General features: G+C 45.9%; 1 long non-coding RNA gene across 1 annotated transcript in view; it reads right to left on the reverse strand.

The window, feature by feature from the left end:
* LOC310918135 overlaps positions 1-6,945 on the reverse strand; it is a 33,894-nt gene extending 26,949 nt beyond the window's left edge. Inside the window, exon 1 of the long non-coding RNA XR_014591597.1 lies at positions 6,870-6,945. This is a non-coding gene — a long non-coding RNA (uncharacterized lncRNA). The remainder of the gene's footprint in view (positions 1-6,869) is intronic.
* Between the last annotated feature and the right edge of the window lie 11,077 nt (positions 6,946-18,022).

The following is an 18,022-nucleotide window of genomic DNA, read 5'->3' on the forward strand; positions in this document are numbered from 1 at the left end:
GTGTGTGTGAACCTCCTGAGGTGGAGGGTGAAGATTCGGATAAGTCAAGGCTGGCTGAGCAAGAGAATCACAGAATGGGGTGGGCTGGATGAAACCTTAAAGCTCATCCAGTCCCTGCCATGGGGCAGCATGACTGAACCTCTCCTCTCCCTGGAATCACAGAATCCTGGAATGGTTTGGGTGGGAAGGGACCTTAAAGATCACCTCATTCCACCCCCTGACATGGGCAGGGACAGCTTTCACTACCCCAAGTTGCTCCAAGCCCTGTCCAACCTTGCCTGGGACACTGCCAGGGATCCAGGAGCAGCCACAGCTTCTCTGGGCACCCTGTGCCAGGTGTCCTCTCACTCCAGTTCCTGGTGAACAGTCCCTCTCTGTCTTCCCTGTAGCCCCTTCAGGTCCTGGAAGGTTGTTGTGGTTTGAAAAGCAAAATGAATGAGAGGCTCCAAGTCAGAGATATAATTTAATAAGAAGAAAGGTAAAAAGGTAAAAATAAAATAAAATAAATGCAATAACACAAAGGATCACTGACAGTGTCAGAACACACCCTGAGCAGGGTGGTGGGAGCAGTCCAGGTGAGGGGCTCTTCCTGAAGCAGTGATCCCACAGAAAGGTCTGGGAGCTCTGGGAATCCAGTGGGTTAAGTGCCCATTGCACTGTCCCACATACCAGTTTATATCCAGGTGAGAATGCTTGGCTCCTCCCCCTGGATGGAGCATCTCCCAATGGGATGAGGAGTCGTGCAGTGGCTCCTTGATGGCCCATTAAACAGAGAGAGCTCCTGGAGGGAGTTCCCTGTGAGTCCTGGGCAAGGCATTGATGGGCCATGAGCAGAAGAGCCCAAAGGAGGGGCCTGGGAAAACACTGCCCCACCTGGTTCCAACAGCTCATGAAGATGGTGATAGAATAAATACTTGGTGTACATCCTACACTGCAACCCAGGACAAAGGTTCAAAGAGGTCTCCAGACAAGCTCCTCTTCTCCAGGCTGAGCAGCCCCAAACATTCCCAGCCTGGATAAAGAAGTAAAGCAACAGGAAAGGGGGAAAGGCAAACAGAAAGAAAACCCCAGCAGGACACAGCAGCTCCAGATGTTTGTCAGAGGGGAAGGTGGGAGCAGGAGGTGAGCTGTGTTCCCTCAAACACAGGCCCATGGTTTTGTGACAGCCCATGTTTGCCTGCCCCTGGATCGTGTCACTGTGGGTCTGTGCTTATTCAGATAAGTGGAAATACACCCTCAAAGCTGGCACACAATGGAGAGAACATAACACCGGGCTGAGATCACCCTCTGGGATGTCGCAAGAAGGGAGAAATCTATGAAATAGGGCAAGAAATTACACCCCTGCAAAAAATGTCAGCAATAGCTCGGGACACAGCTGGGAAGGATCCTTTCAAGGTTCTTCCAGGATCCTTCCAAGGTCCTTCAAGGAACACAAGTTTTAGGGTGACTTCAGGACACTCTGCTCTGTGCTGAGAGATCCACCTGCTCCTCTTGCACGTTCCAAATTTCTCCCAGACCTGCACAACCCCCGTGCCACAGGAGCTTTCTCTCTCCTGCCTCCTCAAACAAAGTCAAGGCCAATTCCTGCCTTTCCAATTCCTCAATCCCTGCTCCCACCCCTCGCCCTGCCTCTCTCCTCTCTCAGAGCTGGGCCATTGCTCACAAAGCACCAAAAAACCAGCGAGGTTTCCTCTCCTCCCTCATGTTAACACCTCCCCACGAGCTGAGTGATCCCTGCACGCACCAAATTCGTGTTTTTATTCCGCCTGTGCATTGACACCTTGTTGCCTGAGCCTCGTGTTGATGGGTTGCAGGTGCCCCTCGCTATGAAACCGGCCAACAGCCCACTCACAAATTTGCTCCACTTGTTAATATTAAAATCATATGGCCAATGCCTCCCCTAAATTGGTTCAGGCTTGAGGTACTGCTGCTTCACAGTAGGAAGAGTGTTCCAACAGGCTTTCTGCAGGCCCTGCTATTTATGGTAAACACTCCACTCTGTTGAAATAACATAAAAAAATTTTGAGATAAACCCATTCTAGGCAAGGAAACGTTGAAGTGCCACCGCCTCTGCTTTGCAGCTTTGCAATAACTTGTGTTTGCAGCTGCCTCGTGGGGCTGGGGAAGAGCTGAGCACCACATGTTCTCTGCTTAGCACTTGGGATCCAAGGGAATTGCTTTATTTTCTGGCTTTTACCGGGTTATGAGGTTGTCTGGGCAATGTCAGGCAGGGCTCTGCCTCTGATGTTTGGGACAATGTGAGCTCTGTGGGACCAAGACTGCAAAGAGTGGTGGGAATTTCACAAAGTAGATCAGTTAAGATTCTGAAGATTCACTGCTGGCTGAGCCTGGAAAGGTGGAGGGGAATATTTGCTGGCGCCCTTTCATTTATTTAGCAGAGGAGAGAAGAAAACTCTCTTCAAACTGTAATTTTGGGCTGAATTTTTATATGGATTGGCTAAAGAATGAGTGATTATTCAACATTCATATACAGGTCCCAGTTATGATCTCTGGGGAGCTCAGCCACCATCAAAATCAAACCAAAGCACCTCAGAAGCCTCAAAGACAATTCATTATCCCCAACACTCCTGATGTGCTTTATTCCTCTCATACTTTGTTGTCTGGAAAATATTTAAACAGGTGGATTTGCAACGGTGTCAAAAGTGATTTAAACCCAGAATTTTTTTTAGGTATTTCAGGAGATAAGCACCAAGCTGGGCTCCATTCCCCAGCAGTGACACAGAGGGCTGGAGTTGTTATAGAAACTGAGCCACTTGCCAGAGATGCAGGCAGGAAACACGGTCACTGCCAGAGCCAGAGCACCCAGCCAGACCTGAGGAATTTGCCTATTTTCTGCCAACTCCTCGCATGGAACAGAAAAACAAAGTAACATGAAACATGGCCCTCGGTGCTGGCACAGGCCTGGAGAGGAGGCCGTGCCAGCCAAGGCTGTTTCCTTCCTCTGAAAAGGTGACCACCCTATTTTTTCATCATTAAAATATGTGCCTTTGTTGCACAGGCTGATTTGCAGGTTTGTGGCCACCCCAATTAGGCTCAGAGAAGCAAAGAAAAATTATGGAATTACCCCTGTTCTCTAAGAATAATTCCAATGAGCAAAGGTTCAGAGAAATAACCAATGGAACAGAGCTCAGCTGGCCCCAGAGCATCATTTATGATGTGCCATGGCTACTGTAAATCCAGCTGGAGCCATGCTGTAGTTGTGTCAGTGAAAGGCATCTGAAATCTGTGAGATTCTCCTGGAAATCCTATTTGTATGTCAAAAATTAACAAAAAAAAAAAAAAAAAAAAAAAGAAAAGAAAAGGAAGCGTGTGTGATTCTGCAGCTAATAGGTACTTTAAAAAGAGAAGTTTACATGGCATCTTTATCTGCTTATTAAAATTCCTTGGCTTGTGTTCCAAAGAATGAGTGACACTGACTGCTCCAGGATATCCCGTTAATCCCTCACAGAAGAACCTGTGGCTTCCCTCCACGAGCACATTCTTCAAAGCTCTGACTGAGACTCCTTCCATCTACATTTTAGATATTCAGGTTAGGAGCACATAGATTTAAAAACCATAAATTTACTCTTTGCTGGCAGCAGAGTTGGGGATCTCATTTGGGACAAGTTCAGCCCTGGATTCAGGGAGTTGTTTGAAACCCTCAAAGCAAAGGGAGAATTTATTTGAAGAGTAGAATCATTATCAGAACAAATCAGCTCGATGCTGAGCTGCTAATAACGTCATAAAACAAATGTGAGCATCTTCCAGAGGGATTTTCCCAGAATAATGGCATGCCTTGGCCTTGCACTGCTCACGAGGGCCACCCCAGAAGTTGATGGTTTACGGTAGTTGAAGTGGGATTAGCCTTCATGAAAGACTCAGGAATACTTCTTCTCAGTGAAAGTTTACAATAATATTTTAAAGACTCTCAACCAACACCCACACTTAAGCTTTGAAAACAGATAATGCATTTTTAATGGGATTGCACATCTGACAAGGAATTTGACTAATTCCTCTGATAGCAGACAGCTTCCTCCCCATAATTCATCTCAAAAAGGATCAAAAATCAAAACAACTCCCTTGCCATCTTTGGAATGGCCCCGGCCGCCTGGAAAGGATCAGATCAACCCCAGCAATTCAATGGCAGGAGAATGGAGCCACAGATACCTGACCTCCCTTTGCTCTGTCCTACCAAAATAAGGGCTGGGGAAAGAGGGAAAAGCCTGGAGGACAAGGGGATGTTGGGCTGCTGACACTGAGCCCATTGTTCCCCTTTGGCCACCAGTGATTTGGCTCTCCCAGTGATGGGGCAGCTCCCAAAACCTTCAGAGCTCTTTGAATCCCAGCACATCTTTGTCTGGGGAACTACCAGGGGTGAGGCACTGGGAGGTGGCTGAATTCAAGGTGTTTTAGAAGGAAAAGCATGAGAGATTTCTTCAGTTTTTTAGTGATTTGCCTAAATGAGGATTTCCTACTCATAAAGGTGTGTTTTGTCCTTCTCCAGAGGAGGGGACCAGCCAGTGCTGGCCACACTCACATGGCTGTGCCTTTAACACCACTCACAGCATAATCCCTTGTAGATGCTCCACAGCACAAACCTCAGCCAGGTCTGTCAAGGCATTTTTAGCATTTGTTCTGTTAAAAAAAAAAAAGAAAAAAAAAAAGAAAAAGAAAAAAAAACCCTGAGGTATTAGGGTGCACTAATCTTTAGAAAGGTTAATTTATTCATAGGGATTTTGACAGAGATGTATGGCTAGGCTGGAGTCCCAGGCACTTCTTCCCAAGGGGAACTGCTTGTGCAGAGCCTGACAGAAGGCGAGAGAGGCTTCAGAACAGCCCCAAACCACATCAACAAGAGGCTCCCGAGTGCTCTGAGCACTGCACTGGCTGTGAGCAGCCCCTGCTGCCCCCACCAAACCTCAGCTGCCTGTTGATGCAGCAGAGACACCCTGGAGACCACAGACAGCAAAAGCATCTCTATCCCTCCCAAAAATCATAAATAATGAATCTCGTTCCCCTTTTGCAGCGGGTGAAAAGGCAGCTCAGGGTGGTGTGAGCTGTGACAGCACATGGGGCTGCCTTGGGGAAAAAGAGTTCTTCTCTCAGACATCTCAGCCCAGGCTCTGTCTGATTCTCCATAATAATGTTTTGGATTTCCAGACAACATCTTGGCTGCTTGTTCTCAGATTGATGTTAGCAAGACTAAATGAAATGTGATTTTTCTGGATTTTGGGGGATTTCTTCTCTAAAAACACCAGAATATAAATCTGTGGATGCTCCAACAGGAGACATCTGCTAAAATCAACTGTATCCTTGAAATGAACACATTAGAAAGGTTGGGGGGCATCACTCTAAGGTATCTGATCATGTCCCATTTTTTTCTACTGAGAACAGAGTTTGCTCCATAAAAAGATCTCTCACAGATTAGAATCTCTAAATTTAGGCAAGAGAGGATGTGGCAGAAACCAGACAAACCTTGTCTCTGCAGAGGCCTCTGGGACCTGTCAGGACACTGCAGGAAGGCAGCCTGATAACTGATTTGGCTGCTTCTTTTTAATTTGCTTGGAGTCTGTGCAATTAAAACTAAAGTTTCCATGGGCTGTAGAAGGACAGAGCCAATTTGTGGCTGCCCTCCCCTTTCTGCAGCAATTCTTCAACGTCAGGAACACCTGAGCTGATTCTTTCAGGCTCTTGACCCACAAAGTAACTTAATCCTGCTGGTGGATGGGAAGGGGAACCACATCCCATGTCCTGGTGAGGATGCAGCCAGCAGAGCCAGGAAAATGAACATTTCCCTCTTTTCCCATTAGGTTTGGAGCACTGTGTCCAGTTTGGGATTCACCAAAGGACCTCAGGACCAAAGGACAGGGGCTGGAGTGGGACCGGACAGAGGTGACCCTTTTTGGCACACAGAGAAGGCAAAGAGGAGACCTGAGCACTGGTTCTGAGCAGAGGATGCAGAGATGGGACCAGGCTGTCCTTGCAGGAGAGGGACAAAAGTGTGGGGGCACTGGCCACCAGCTGGAAGGTGGAATTTGCAAATACTCATCAGGACAGCAATCAAAAACCTTTGGTCTGTCCTACCAAAATAAGGGCTGGAGTTGAGCAGGGAAAAGCCTGGAGGACAAGGGGATGTTGGGCTGCTGACACTGAGCCCATTGTTCCCCTTTGGCCACCAGTGATTTGGCTCTCCCAGTGATGGGGCAGCTCCCAAAACCTTCAGAGCTCTTTGAATCCCACCACATCTTTGTCTGGGGAACTACCAGGGGTGAGGCACTGGAAGGTGGCTGAATTTGAGGTGTTTTAGAAGGAAAAGCATGAGAGATTTCTTCAGTTTTTTAATCAAAAACCAGAACAGGCTGCCCAGAGAGGTTCTGCAGGCTCTGCCCTTGGGGGTGTTCAAGTCACAGCCCTGAGCAACCCGACCTGCTTGACCAGGAGGGTGGGACAGAGGATCTCAGAGCTCCATCCCAACCAGGGCTCTGCAATTCCAGGATTTATTTCAGTGGCTGTCCCTGGCAGGCTGGACAAATGAAATGCCTCCCCACATAGAGCCCAGCACTGCTGAGAGTTCTCCATATTCGAATGTGCTGCAGCAAAGCAACCTCTTATTCCCCACAAAAAAAAAAAAAAAAAAAAAAAAAAAAAAAAAAAAAAAAAAAAAGGGGTTTTGCCTGAGCTGCCTGTGCAGAGCCTTTGCCTGGACCAGGATCTCAAACCAGCAGAACACAAACCACCTCTGAGTGAAGAGCTCACCCCAGAGCTCCCACCCCTCACATAGCTTTTCCATCAGCCTCTTATTTCCACTCCAAACACTTCCCAACATCTCCCCCAGCACCAAAATTAGAAATGGCTCATCTGCAGCTCACCTGGTTTGGTCTCCACCTGCATTTCTGGCACTGCAAAGGACAAGGGACCAGCTCAGCTGGCCTGAGCCAAGAGCAATAATGCTCTGCTGACCAGAGCTAGTTAACTGCTAGTTTAGATTATTAACCTCTTGCACTTAATGAGAGTCCTGAGGCTGCTTAAGCCACAAGACTGAATTTCCCCTAACCACAAACATGGAATCCTCATTAATATGAATCCAAGACACTTTCCCAGGAAGAAATAATTTGTAGGATGTAGAATCTACCCAGAAGCAAACGATGCTGGATTTAGAAGTATGTTTGAAAACTTCTGCAGTTCAGTTTAATTTGTCCCCAAGGACAAGGAGGAAGGTCTGGATCACGAAATGGATTTTTATTTTTAATTGCCAGGTGTCACCAGACCTTAGCAAGAAAGATTTCTGATGTTTTCCCCAACACCCCCGAATACTTGTAATTATTTTCTGGGGAATTTTACTTGAAAAACGATCCATTTCTAACTGAATTTAAGCCTGTGTTATGCAAACAGTAAACCAGCTTGTTTGAAAGTAATCTGTACCCAAGGGCTAGCAGAGGAATAAAAATAAATAAAGTATGAGAGGTTTTACAAAACCACAGACACCACCGAGTTTTCCAGGTCTAAGGGAAGAAAATCTCGTTGTGCAGACTCTCTTTTTTACATCTTGGCAAGTTTTTAAGATGCCTCACAATCGATCCCTGGCTCGGGTTTCTCAGCCATCAGCACCTGCTCCCTCTGAAGTGGAACGTGGCCGTGTCCAGCAGCAAAGCAGAGAGGACAGGGAGCCAAATTTATTGCATTAATTCAAAACTACAGCAGGGCAGGGCTGGGGAGAGCAGGGCCACTCGTTGTCACCCAGTTGTGGATGTCACCACTGCTCAGCCAAGGCTCTGGGATTGCCTTTATGGCCATGAGTGATCAGTGCTCCTCTGTTCCCCTGTGTAGGAGCATCCGAGGACGGCAGGGACAAGGAACTCTGCTGACCTGAGATATTCTAGAGTATGTGGGTTTATTGCAAGGGTCGTGGGTAAAAAGGGCTTTGCCTTCAGCCACCAGCCTGGGCTGGAGGGAACCCCAAAGAGAGAGGGAGAATGAGCAAGAGGGTAAGAGCTGAGAAGAGGGGAGTGAGAGAACAAAGTGGCAGGAGGAAGAGAGCAGGGATAAGAGAGAGCTAAGAGTAGGGGGAAAAGAGAGCTAAGAGAGCAAGGTCTTTGTTACAATCCATTCTATCTCCTCTTGTGATGAATATTCTAATTTACAGTGACCAACCAAGACAAGACACAAAATCCTATAGAATCTACATACAGCCTATAAGAACTACTACATTACCATATTGTGTTATATTTTAAACTCTAAAAGCTACTCTTTAGACTTTTCTCTTTTGCTACACTGACCTTTGGATCCCTTAGAAAGGTCTTGTTCAATTAAAAGAGATTCTCCTTCAGCTGGCCAGGCTGTTGTCTTTAGGTCATAAAGTAACTAAGACTCGGTATCCTACAATTCAAAGTAAGCTTCTATTTCGATTACAGGTTTCATATTTTCAGAATCTTTTGCCAAGCAATCATATTGATAAGGCATCCCTGATCCATCTTCCCCAACACCCCTGGATGCCCAAAGGGGCTCGGTTGGATCACAGCTCTGGTGCTGTCAGGACCATCAGCCCCATCCTCCTGAGCTCCTGCAGTGGTTCCTGGGCCAAACCCGGGTGCAGAGCAGGACCTGGGCAGGGTCAAGGAGAGGCACATCCCTGCCAGGTGCTTTCATCTCCGCAGGAGTTCTGGAGTGTCCCAGCTCTGAAGTGCCTTTCCCCGGGTGGGATTAAGCTGTAACAGGACCAGGGGGTGGCTTCCCCCATTGTTCTGCCCATTGTCTGAAATCCAACCTCCTCCTGGAACCTCAAAGGTCTGGGGTGAAACCTGAGCATGGCAGGGGAATTTCTGTGGACCAAGGCTGGATCTTTAACCTGCGCTGCCACCAGGGGAAACTGTGGTTGGGGTTCAGATCCTCCTGATGGAATCAGCAGCACAACTGCCCTGGAATCCGGTGGAATCCACATCCTGGAAAGCATCAGCGTGTAACGCATTATCCCCTGGTGTCTGAGCTACTGTGCTGGCAAGAGCTTTTCCTAATGACAATCACATCCCCCCCAGCCCCTCACACACACTGGTTTGCATTACAGAAAACATGGAACAACAGAAAGCCAATTTCTCCGGGGCTGCAACGGAGGTTTGGATTTATTCCAAGCTGTCACTATCTCATAATCTCCTTCCAGGAATTCCCACTCGCTCCTCCCGTATCAGTCGACTTTTATGTTGGGATCTTGTTTTAATCTTTTCTGTGACGTGGGTGCAAGTGCAGCAGCAGGAGCAGATGGGGCTCAGTTTTGTCTGTGTGTCACAAGGCTGGGCCATAATGCAGTCAAAGAGCTCTCTCAGGTATGTTTGGCTCCCATACCATCCACTGTGCTTTTCATCAGATCTATTTCTGATTTGGTTGAGATTTGAAGGGTCAGTGGGGCAATTCTTCCTCTCATTAATTTAACATCATCTTTGTCAGATTTAGTAGCAAAGAGGTGCCTGTCAGATATACAACATTCACAATATTTTTGCTGTCAGAAATGGCTTTTGGATAAAACACAGGTATTTTAATTCACGAAATAATTTCATTATTGGTTGGGATGGAGATGTAGGAACACCAAATTTCTGCCAGCTCTGCCCATGGAGTTTGTTTTTATGGGTAAATCAGACCTGAGCCAAAGACAGGCTTCTGCCATCCCTGATGTACAACCCCTTCTGTGCATATAAATAAATATTATTCCAATACTACTCCATAAACTGTGGATAAGGAGAATTCCTGAAGTTCACCTCAAACCACACATGGTGCAGCAGAGAACTTAAACAGGAGCCCACCACACAACAGCAGCAAGGAATAATGGACTCTGCAGGTCTCATTCCTGGTGGTCATCCCCAGCTCAAGTGACAAATAAATTCCTCAGGCTTCCACCTCTTCCTGAAATCCAAGAGCTTTCAGGGATCAGCAGGGATCAGGAGAAGCCATGGAGAGCTGCCCAGGCATCCCAGCAATCTCAATTTTCCCTCCTCCCAGGGACACAAAGCTGTGTCACCCTGGCAGTGCCCTCCCTTGCACTCCCTCACACGTTTGAAATGTCATTTTGCTGTGAGTTCACCTCCCAGAGTGGAATTCTGTCAGACTTCCCCTCGTTTATTGCATGGCAAAAGCGACTTCCCAGCGTCATTTAAAATCAGCAGTTTTCACCAGCAAGGTGTAAAATCCCTTTAGAGCCATTCAGAATCTACAAGAGCTTAATATGCAAATAATCACCGTAATCACAACCCCTTTTATGCCTGTTCTGATATCACTGGGCCCAAACCTGATTTTTTAACAGTATTTTTCCTTTGTTTTAACCTTCTCTTGCTGATCTATCTGATCAGTTACATCAGGAAAAAAACTGTCTTTATTTTCTCATAAATAAACCTCCTTTGTAAACATGAAACAACCATTTCCCACACAGGTTCCTCTACCTGTGCACAGTATTCATGGGATCATGGAATATCCTGAGTTGGAGGGACCCACCTGGACAATCAAAGTCCTGCACAGACACCCAAAATCCCACCCTGTGTCTGTGAGCATTTTCCAAACACTTCTGGAACTGCCACAAATCCCAGCACTTAAATTCCACAGGACATCCCATGGCCTGACACAGGGACACAGACCCTCACCCACAGCTCTGATACCTCCTTCTGACCTTTTATTTTCTTCTCTGAATAATGCAGGAAATAATTTTGGAGGCTCATTTTGCCACGTGTGGCTGAATAACAACTTTAATACCTCTATGATTTTCGCCAAGCAGGGTTTTTTCCCTTCTTCTTTTTTTTTTTTTCTTTTTTTTTTTTTTTTTGACATTTTACACAGGACAGATGTTGTCACCACAGCTGCTCTTGTAAACAAGATATGGAGATGGTCTGGATTGGGTTACCTTGCTAAAATAGGCTAAAATAAATAAAAGGATGGTTGGTCTCTCTCGGATGAATTAGCTTGATTGGAAATGTCAGATTAAAAAGGCCTAAATAAACAGAGTTGGGCATCCACCCTTAATGGAGCCAAGGGCCCAGGACAAGTAGTAAAGATACAGCAAATGAAAGGCTGGATCACAGAATTATCCCTGCACAGACACAGCTGATAGGAAATGAAGCATCTCCTAAAGCCCAGGTTGAGGAGGGTCCTGGATTTACAGACACCACGGATTTAGCTAAAAGCTGTGCTGATTCTTCCTCCCTGCTAATAAATAACCCCACACCAACATGAAAACATGAGTGGAGGTGACAGAGACTGTCAGTGCCTGCAGGGTGAGGTGGGATGTTCTTCCACAAACTCTGCTTCGAGTGAGTTAAGTCTTTAAAAATCAAAGTTATTGCACTGGTGTCTCCTTCCACAGGATCACCCACATTCTGGGATACTTACAGGGGTTTTGTGCTGGTTTCTGTGCCATCACAAGTCCTCCTGGTTGCTCTGGATGCTGAACCATCTTTGATATCACACAACCCATTATCCTCCAGCTCCCATTTAATACATTTTAAAGCCCCATAGAAACTGTTCCTGTGGTGCAACAGCAAAACACTGATAATTAAAGATTGTCTCTCTTTACACTTATTGCCCTTTTTTACATTTAACACCTTGACCTGTTCAGACTGAGACTTTCAAAGTCTGTCTCACACCAAGTTTTACCCCACAAAAAAACCCAAGTCTGGGTGGGTTGGTCGGTTTGTACACAAATAAAACATTGAAGAAAAGCATATTGTTTTGCCGTGCTAAATATCTTCTATAAATGGCACGGCCTGAACCATCCAGGAGGTTCAGATTTCAAGTTATTAGAAATTCCTGGATCCTACAACTCTCCCCCAGTTAACAGCTCGGAACACAGAGCTACCTACACAAAGAACTTGGCCCACAGCAAACATATATTATTGTAAAGCCGTCTAGAAAATAGATGCTGTTCAGACCCGAAATTACCTTAAATGACTGTCGACTTGACTGGGTTACAATATTTTAAGGATCATAAAAATAAATATAGTTGTCCAAACAGCGAGGAGCAGGGGGGTTTGCCAAGGAAAACACGAGGCACGGAGGGTGCTTACCCCGGGTAGCCTCGACACCGCGAGGCCCAGGATGAAGTGGCTCTTTGTTCGGGCTGTGTGTTTAAAAATTGACGAGTGCTCCGTGGTATCAATCACGCCTGTCAGGCAGCACAAGTGCAGATCTGTTACACTTAAAGGCTTGTCAAACCAGACATGATTTAATTTGTCATTTTTTTTTTTTCGCTCTCTCCCCTCTCTCCGCGCGCAGCGTGCACGTGCTCTTCATTACTCTTCATCATCAGCAAAATGAATGCATTTTTTGTATAATTTTTTTTTTTTTTCTTTTTCCCCCCCTTTCGCTCCGAGAGGGTGGAGGGATGGTTGTTTACCAATGACCCAGCACTTGTGAAGAGATCATAAGCAGCTGTTCCCTACATGCCCTCACGATCCGAGAATTTAACTGAAGCCGTGGGAGGAGTGGGAGACGAGAAGGGGCTTTTGGGGCCATTTTTTTTCAATAGACAAAGGCCCCAGTCCCACACAGCCCTGCAGGAACAGAGTCTCTGGAGCTTGTCCTGCTTTCTGTCCCTCCACTTATTTTTCCTCTTCAAACTTCTCTAAAAGAATGTTTTAATGTGGTGCCTTCACGGCGTGGTTTTGGGAGCACAATTGTCAGAGTTTTGTCCACTTCGGGACTGAAATTTAAAAGTTGTGAGCGTGGCTTATTTTGTTCTTAGGAAAACCTTTACCCGTTGCCCAAATCCAGAGAGAAAAGCAGATATAAAGAACATCAGAATGTTTTTAGGGAGAGGATTAACTCCTTTTTCACATTTAAGATAAAGAATGAATGATAAAGTAGAAAAAAAACAAAGCTAAATGTATTACAATTGGAGAAGAAACATTTGATAAACACAGTTTTGAAATTGATGAGAAACCTGAAGCTACATCACCTAAAACACCTTGAGATACCTGTCAGTGTTACATCCTTTCCCTTCGAAACAAGATCAAACCAATAAAAAAGTTCTTAATGCTGGGCAGAATTCCAAATATGTTTTGAAGCAGGTAAATCCCCTCTGGTGCCAGTGGGAGAAGATGCCCCAGAGTTGTCCAAGGATGCTACAGCTTGGCATAATAACATTATTTTGAAACAATAATAATAATAATAATAATAATTTGATAGAATGGAGGTTTAAGTTGAGACTCTTCTAAAGAGTTCTCAACAGAGCCAAGGCTGTGTGGGGCTTGTCTTCAGCACTTCATAGAAATGGGTGTTTCCTCTGTTTGATTTCTGTTTATAGAAGAGAAAACCAGAACATCTCCAGAAGGAAGGAATGTCACAGGTCACCCATCTGTGAGAAAAGGACTAAAAGCCCTGGAACAACACAGCAGGAAAGACAAATCTGCTCCAAACGGGACTAGAACACTCCGATCCTGGGTCAAAGCCATTGTCTGAGCTCAGGAATTCAGGAATGAGGTGCATCTTTCAACTAATATTTCATTCCCTGTGAGATGTTGGATAGCAAAGCCTAAACCCAGGGTTTTTTTACTTTTACCATTGTTCTGTGCCATAAAGAAGGTCTCTGCCCTCTGCAAACACCTTCCCCCTGCAGGCAGGGCCAGCCCAGCTGAGGAGGAGATGTCATCAGAAACTCCTTCCAAGCACAACAGTGACAGTCCTGCCTCCCACGAAGGAAAGGCAAACTCAAGCCTCACTTATTCCCACATTTCCTATGGAAAGATTTCGCAGGTCCTCACTGCAAGGGAGCTGGAATTAAGCTCAGTGTAAATGAGGAAACTCTGCCATGGTCCATCAGCAAGGTCAGATCAGCAAGGCCCATCAGCAAAGTGCAAAGTTTTTAAAGACAGGCACCTCAGTAACTGCAGTGAAACATGATTTATTCTGGCCCTCTGTGGTCCAGAGTGATCTCTGTGCTCTGAGCAGGAGGAATCCTTTCTGCAGAGGACACAATTAAGTTGCAGGCCTTTTGTCTCTCCAAATAACTCCTGTGTCAGAGGCACAGATTTATCCAGGTTCTGTAAGTGTCACCCAGTTAGGCTGAATTTCTGTTGGTGGTGCATGAAGAGTCTCAAATTCCCATATCTAAGAAAGACAAGGAACCAACAAAAATTGTGCCCCTCACTGAAAAGTAATTTATATAACCTAAATTAGGACAGAGCAAGTCAAATAATAGCAATCCCAAGCAGTTTTTCCATGTTTTCCCATGGCACAAGGCACAACCAGCCTCCAGTGTCCAACTTGCCCTCCTGAGGGACCAGTTTTGAGAGAACAGGAAACCCCCAGGACTCTGTGACCCTTCCAAAGAGCAGGGAATTCTCCTGGGGACTGCTCCCAGTGATGGGTCACTGATCATGGAGACAAAAAACAAAACAGGGGCCAAGCACTGAGCTGCAGCTTTGGGTTTGGCCTGGAGCCCCTTTCCAAGCATCCCATCTGCAGGAGAGCAGATGCAGGGCTCCAGGAAGCTCCAGCCTCATAAAGCATCTCAGGACTGATGTTCCTGGGGCAGCCAAGAGCAGCCGTGGGGAGCCCAAAGGCCACTGAGCCCCCAGAACACACTCCAGGGGCTTTCTGAACCCAGTCCCAAATCCTGCTTTCCATATTAATGTGAATGGCCCCATTGAGTTCACTTGGACTGCTTGTGGGAATATGGACAGAAAAGTTTGGCTCTGCTTTGGTAAACTAAACTTCAGGAAGTCTGAGTATACCATAACAAAGCCCCTAAAGCCAGCGAGCATCATGAAAGGAGCTTATTTCATTACTAAATCAATTTATGAGTATAAACACGGAGTTATCTGACTAAAATATGGATATTGCCCACTTGAAATACTGCACCTCAACCCCACTAAATGTCACCGACAGGCATCCCTGAAGGAAGCAGGCAGCATGCTGCCTTTGGATGGCCCAACTATAAATCAAGAGATTTCCTGAAGTCTGCCTGGAATAGTGGAGAGTAGCCAAAATTGCATGAAGTGCTATTTGTGTGCTATTAGTTGTGGGGTGGGAGCAGGGAGGAGTGTGGGAAGGAAAAAGGGGAAGAAGGAAAACCACTTTCTTAATAGTTCCTACAATGTTTGGAAAACATTCATTCACAGCATCCATTTATCAGGTTTCCATGTAATAACTCCAGACCAAAAAAACAACCCCCTCAAAAAAAAAAAGAGGCTGGAGGGAGGTAGGTGGGGGAGAGGGAAACAGGGATAGCGGGTTTTTTAACGGGGAAACACTGGAATGTTGTCAATGTTTCCATGTAAAAGAAATCCTGGAATTACAAAGTGCTGTTTGTGTCCAGGTGCCACTCGGGGGTAACGGGTGATGTCAATTGGTTCTGCCCAGTGCTCTCACATCTGAACAATAGCCCACTCTTAGAACTGTTCAGATTTTTACACCCCTCAGCAGCCTCTCACACCCCAGATGAGTCCAAAGCCACTTCAGGAATATCCATGGAGTCATTTCCATGGCTGGAAAAGCCTGAGAGGTCCTGGCCTCTCAGAGACCCCGGTGAGCCACAGCTGGAGTGTTCTGAGTTCTGTCATACCTTTGATGCCTTGGAGTGGCCACCTAAAACAGAGGCCAGACAAGATTAAGAGAATCAAAAGTGGGTATTTATTAAAGGCCTTCAATAGGTGCACCTTGGGCAGTCAAAAGCCTCCAAGGGGCTGCACCCAAGATGGACAAAATTCACAATTTTTTCGTACAGTCATGTTCGGTCCATTTACATATCAGGGGTTAATCCTCCAATTAAAATTTCAGGTAATTAAGTAATTTACTCCAAGTTTGTCCCTCCAATTAACTGTTGTTTACATCTCTTGGGGCCTGAGACTATAAGGTGTCCTTGAGTTTCAGGCCTAGAGAGGAAATGTTTTGTCTGAATAAAATGGGAGAACAGTAGCTGACAGGCCATGGAGTTTTAGAGTTATACACTAAAGCATTTCAGGATCTGAAAAATATAAAAGTTAAATCCTAAGGCATCGCCTTGAGGTGATGTGTGCATTGAAAAAAGGATATTTATGGAAGAAAACATCCCCACAGCACACACAGGGCTCCACTCTGAGGGTCAGCCCTGCTGTTTGTCCTTTTCCCTGACTGAAACATCCCATGGCCGGGTGGGATCCCACAGGGAGAGCTGGCCTTTCCCAAGATGAAAAATTAAAAGGTACCGAGCACTCACCCCCGGGATCTGATTTTATTGTGCATCTGAAAAATGCAGCAGGAACCAGGACAAGGAAATCCAGCAATGTGGATCTGAGGACAGGGGATGGGAGCGAGGTGTGATCAGACACTGGGGCTGCCAGGAGGGACCTCCCCTGCCGAACCCCCAGAGCAGCTCAGATGCAAAAATCCTGCAGCAAGCGAGAAAGACACATCCCCCTGCAGCTCCAGCTCCCATTCTTGTCCTCATATTTTAGCTGAACATGCTCGTGGTTGCCTTTTGATGTTTCTAGCTGAGAGAACATTTTCATAAAGCACAACAAAACAGAAAAATCTCTTTGGGAATCCCTGTCGGCGCAATGGTTTTGATTAGTGCTAATGTTTTTCTGGCTGGCTGTGAAAATGCATTTAACTCTAATTGACTGGGCATTGTAATTCCAAAGCTTTCTGCAGCAAAAACCCACCAAGTGACAATCTGATACAGAAATCTGGCAAAAGATGATGTCTCGTGCTCCTCAGAGACAAGTTTAATGGAATAAAAATATTGATTTAATATAGAAAGATTGGATATACATTTTCCTATAACTTCCAGTATTGTCAAGGGGCTAAGGGAGAGAATTCTTAACATGGAAACCTTTTCATATTTGGAATAGTTTCCTCTTCAAGGAAACGGTGTAATTGTAATTTCAGCACTGCAAACCAGACAAAGCACCGAGGGCTGTGCCAGAGAGAGGCTCTGCACCAGCTGACTCCAGCCCATCTTCCCCAATTCCAATTTCTGTGATTCCATTATTTCCTTTTTCACTGAAACTGGAAAAGCGGTGGGGAGGGAGGCAGGAGGAGGAAAGCAGCAGAATTTCCTCCCTGGGATCACAGTTACACCAGCACTGGATCCAGCCAGGCAGAGATGGACTCAAACACCATTTCCCATTTCCTCAAGAGCTCCTTTTCATGGGAGCCATGAGGAAACCACGTGTTTGCCCAACTCGACCTCAAAACTGGAAAAAAAACACAAGCCTGGGTGATTCTCACACTGTAAATTTCAGCGGGGAGTTTTAAATAATGCCCTAAATTGGATCTTCGTGTGGGGAAAAAAAAATCTGTCAGGAGAAGAGGCTTTTTAAGTTGTGAAACCAGGAGCTCAGCTGTGCAGCAGCAACAGTGACAGCATCAATTTGGTTCTGGTGGTTGATGCTAAACTGGGAGGGGTTCAGGGAGATGGAAACAGCACTGGATGGATGGCACCAGGGACTGTCCCCTGCTCTTCCTTCAGTTCTAGAGTGGGGTATCCACAATTTCTCTTCATTTCAACCACAGTAAAAGTTGGGGATGGTTTTGAAAGAAAAAAGATTTAAAAAAAAAAGAAAGAAAAAAAAAAGAAAAAAAGACAGGAAAAAAGAACAACCCAAAAGACCACTGCGGATAAGGGGGAAGAAAAAAAATTGCAGCATCGAATCAATTAATGCGAGTTCTTCCGAACTTCCATGCGAGCTTTGCCTTCAATTAGCATGATCTCACTGAACCCTCTTGTGTAGGCCTGGAGCAAAAGCAATGGAAACTTTCTCCCTTCTTGTTTTAATCTTTCACCAAGTCCTGACTTTCGCCTCCAGCCCGTCTAATTGAAACTAATCTTCGCGGGCGAGGCCTGTCTCTTTGCCTTAATCCCTCTCTAAGGAAGCTCACATGGTCCCAATTACAGCCACACCGGCCCCTTTTATTCCCCTCCTCGGCTCCTTCTGCCAGTTTCATTTTTTGAAAGTTTGCATTATTAACTCCATGCTTGCGAGTTCCTGTCTGTCACGGGGGCCTCGAGATGTTATCGGCGCTCGCCGCTGTCTAAGGTTACCATGAAAGCATTTTATGGATTACATTC

This window comes from Zosterops lateralis (assembly GCF_965231275.1).
Source record: "Zosterops lateralis genome assembly, chromosome: 22".
Taxonomy (NCBI): domain Eukaryota; kingdom Metazoa; phylum Chordata; class Aves; order Passeriformes; family Zosteropidae; genus Zosterops; species Zosterops lateralis.